Here is a 4,993-nt window from a genome sequence, read left to right as displayed (position 1 = left end):
AATACGAGTCCCTACCCTTTATTTTGACTATTCTGGCTGGGAACTCTCTCCTTCTCTCTCTAAACTCTTGACCGTAAACACCAAAAACACCCTTATTCTTCCAGAAATCATCGAGAATCACCATTGGGAGTTGTTTTGGAGCATCTAGAACGCGTTTTCATTGAAATCCAACATCACTGTTCTTGAGTTTACGGCCGTACACGCTTCAAACCTTCAAATCTTCAAAGACCGTAAACTGTTTACGGCCGTAAACCCTTCAAGGGGTTGTTCACGGCCTAGAACAGTTCACGGCCGTAAACCCTCTTCACGGCCGTAAACCCTCTTCAAGGCCGCAAACCCTTCCTAAGGGGTGAATTAGACTGAAAACCCGTTTTCCTCAATTCAATCAAGTCCCGGTAATATTCCTTAACCGAAAGCAAGTGTTTTTCCAACACTTTATCTAATGAAATCGCTAATTTAGATACATATATGTATTTAATTGTTATTAGGGTTCCGTTAAGTGTCACATACAACAACTCGAGGGTCTTCATTTGAGTTCGTTGATTCGACGCTTGCACACAACTAACAGTGAGTTCATACCCCTACGCTTTTATGAACCAAAACAAACTGATTTCAACAAGTTTAAAACTTATGCAATTGATATAGTCAAATGATTTTCACGTTTTATAAAATATTTAGATATTTTACCCCTTTTGTATTATGTTGAGCATAAGGGACACTTTCAACTTGGAAACATAATTGCATAGTTTTCAAAATGATTTACAAACCAAGTACATAACATTTCAAGCAAACTATAATGGGTATAGTTTGGGGAATTCAATACACAACTTTTATCGATTCAGACTACATACATGGGTAAACATATAAACTGTGACAGATTTAGTTTATGATATATATTACTACAATAGTACAACATTTAATAATTATTTAAGTATAATTATTACCTTATACAGTATACACATGGATTTCAATACAGTAGATCAATACAGAACTACACGTAAACTAGATATACATAATTGTGAGACTCTACTTCAAAACTGTACCCTTTAGTGTACTGAATTAAATCCTATCATAGTATAACTAGAGTCTCCTGGAGGGAGAGCTTGAGATTTGTGAATAGATCTATTCGGGACTGACAATCCCACATCTGAACTGCTAGCTACAGTTAGGGAGGCATGCCTGGGGTGACAAATGTCATTTATCCGACACTTGAAGAACGTTGTAAAGTGTGACATCCCCAAAATCATGGCCAAAAAACACCGGTTTCATTTATGCTTTTAAAATAATTTCAGAGTAAATCCATTGTTTTAAAAGAGTTGCGGAATTTGTTCCCAAACAAAATATGATAAAATAATATTTATCAAAGCATTTCGTAAAGAAATGTATTTTCATTAGATAATCAAAACTCAGGATGTCATGTTCCGATACAGACACAAAAGCATAAACGGCATATTATAAGCCTTACAACAGTTATATACAACTACAGGCCTATAAACAAAACAACTTGATGATTCATCCATCTTATGCCCTCGCGCCACTACCTGTAATGCAAATAAGACTGTGTGGGTCAGGCTTGGGAGCCTGGTGAGCATATAGGGTTTTCAACCCACAATAAATAATTATATTTAATTTCCCCAACCAATAATAACCCGATTACCCATTCCCGTTATCCTCACTTTACGTCCCTATAACAACAACTATTACCAGGGACCTAATCTAGGATTTTCATCGGGACGGACATTACTGCAAAGGGGTTTCCTTGACAATAGATGTCCTTAAGGAAACCATGAAGGGGATAGAGTACACCGGTGAACACATCGTTCACAACACCTACAGGTTATGAACCTGCTAGCCTTCCACTGGACTGTCTAGAAAGAGTCTGTGGTCGTCATCCATACTCCGCTAGATGACTAGATCAACAACAGCATCGAGGCCTCTCATCATTTTATTTCATCACACACCAACTGTCTACCCATGTTTTACCCAACCTATTAGTAGATAAAATATATACATTTATATACAGCTTAAAACCTGTACAAAACATCCATTCAACAACTAGTTCAAATAAACAAATAATATATAAACTCATAGCATGTATTTTATAAAGAATACTTCATATCTATGTGTTAGAAGAAAAAGAATATACACTCACTTGATCAGAAGACGATCGGGCAGCACTACGGCTCTAAGAGTAGTATTTCTTCGGTGAAACCGGGAGATCTTCACAAAAACCGGGCTTCTCGCGGGCAGAGTTTTGGCTCGGAAACTTTACTTCTCGGGATCTTCGGGGCTTCGAGACTCGCTTCGAGTGTCGGGATGATACTGGGGCTTCGGGGGTAAAAATTGCACACAAAACGAGGCAATAAGGAGTGAGAGAGAAGAAATGAGCAACAAATCCCGGAGACCTTGCATTCTATTTATAGGGGGAGGCTGACCCTCCGAACGCAGCGCGTTCCCTGAACGTTGGGCGTTCCTCCGAACGCAGCGCATAGGAGCGGGTTCTGGTCCTATCTGATAAGACTTCCGAGTCAGCAGCGAGGTGGCTGATCCGAGGCCTCGCAATGAACGCGGGGCGTACCCCTTCCGAACGCGGGGCGTTCCCTCTTTGTGATGCGTGCCACGAACTTCAGAAATTCATAACTTTCGCATACGATCTCCGTTTTCGACGTTATTTATTTCCACGCGTAGGTGAGACTATGCTATACAACTCTCGTTTAGACTCCGTCAGCTAATTTTGACTTTATTTTTATTATATTATTTTTAGTAGGCCGGGACAGGAAAACTCCGTTAGAAATTCATAACTTCTTCATCTGACGTCCGTTTTCGTCTGTCTTTTTACCGCTGGACTACTATCGACGAGATCTTCGATTCTCGTTTAGATTGTTTCGGCTAGAAACCACTTGATCTCATATTCGAACTTTGGGCTACATACTGCTAAGTCGAAACTTAGAAAAATCATAACTTCCTCATACGAAGTCAGATTTAGACGTTCTTTTTATGTATGCTCTCGGTTTAACGTATTCTACGAATTTCATTTAGATCACTAAGGCTAGATATCGCTTTATGTTAAATTCATATTTTACGTCATTCAGCGTCGTGTCGGTTCTGTCGCGAAACTTCGACAGGTCACAACTTCGTCGTTATAACTCGGATTTCGGCATTCTTTATATATACGGAATCCTTGTCACGACCACTACATCTTCATGTATCGATATCGGTTTTATCTAACATTTTATTTTTATGCTTATTTTTATTCTTAATTCAATTAGGCCACACAATTAAGCATAAAACACATAATACTAAAATAATACATTCTTATTATTTCAAAATGAGTTACAAAGGTTAACCTAGACTATTACATCGTCATTAATGCCTAGCCCAGAAACACGGGCGTTACAATTCTCTCCACCTTAGGATGATTCCGTCCCCGGAATCACACATAAACAAACAAATGCGGATAGCGACTCATCATGTCACTCTCCGTCTCCCAGGTGAGATTTGGCCCATTCGCATGTTTACATCGGACAAGCACTAATTTGACCATCTTGCGTCGCAACTTCTTAGTCTTTCGGTCAACGATTGCCTCTGGTTCTTCAATTAACCTCTTGTTTTTATCAATTCTCAATTCCAAAAGTGGAATCATGTCGGGAACTTCTCCCGTGAACTTCCTCAAATAACACACATGGAAAGTGTTATGAATCCCATTCAGTTCTTCAGGTAATTCTAGCTTGTAAGCTTGGTTCTCAATCCTCTGAAGAACTTTAACGGTCCAATAAACCTTGGACTTAACTTTCCCCTTTTACCAAATCTTATAAGTCCCTTCCACGGCGAGACTTTACGCAAAACCGAATCTCCAACTTCAAAAGTCATCGGTCGTCTTTTCTTGTCAGCATAGCTCTTTTGACGATTTTGAGCTGCTAACATTCTCTCCTTAATTATTCTCAACTTTTCAGCAGTTTGATGGACTATCTCTGGTCCCATAAACTGCTTTTCCCCAGCCTCAAGCCAACAATATGGTGTACGGCATTTTTGTCCGTACATAGCTTGATAAGGTGCCATCTTTATGCTCGAGTGGAAACTATTATTGTAGGAAAATTCTACCAAAGGTAAATGTTCATCCCAGTTACCTTGGAATTCCAGGGTACATGCTCTCAGAATATCTTCAAGCGTTTGCATCGTTCTTTCGCTCTGACCATCAGTCTGTGGATGGTAAACTATACTTAAACACAACTTGGTACCCAATTCCTCTTGTAGACTTCTCCAAAACCTTGAGGTGAAACGGCTGTTACGATTTGATACAATCGTTAACGGAACACCGTGAAGCCTCATAATTTCCTTCACGTAAGAATTCGCAAGCTTATCCATAGACCATTTCTCATTGGCTACTATGAAGTGCGCACTCTTAGTGAAGCGATCAACGACCACCCAAATCATGTCGTGACCATTATTTGTTCTGGACAGTTTAGTGACAAAATCCATGGCAATGTCTTCCCATTTACCCATAGGCACATGTAAAGGTTCTAAAATCCCGTATGGTTTATGATGTTGTGCCTTGACCCGCGCACAGGTCACACACTCCGCCACGTACTTGCAATATCAAGCTTCATCGTCGGCCACCAGTAATAGGGTTTCAGGTCCCTATACATTTTAGTGCTACCGGGATGAATTGAGTACATGGTTTTGTGAGCTTCTTCCATCAGAAGATCTCTTATTCCTCCTGACTTAGGTACCCAAATACGATCTTCGAATACCTTCAGTCTGTGACTGTTTGTACCAAACACCAACGTTTTGCCCAAACGTTCCTCCTTCCGGTCATTCTTTTTAGAAGCTTGCTCTTGAGCTTTCTTTATACTTTCCACAATAGTATAGACAACTTCTATTCTCAACGCTCTTGGCCTTTTTCTCTTAATATTGACTTTCCGACTGAGAGTGTCAGCGACAACATTTGCTTTACCGGGATGGTAAAGTATCTCACAGTCGTAGTCCTTAAGTA

Source organism: Lactuca virosa, chromosome 1, assembly GCF_052849685.1.
Source record: "Lactuca virosa cultivar CGN04683 chromosome 1, Lactuca_virosa_CGN04683_v6, whole genome shotgun sequence".
NCBI classification, from domain to species: Eukaryota; Viridiplantae; Streptophyta; class Magnoliopsida; order Asterales; family Asteraceae; genus Lactuca; species Lactuca virosa.
This window is presented reverse-complemented; position numbering follows the sequence as displayed.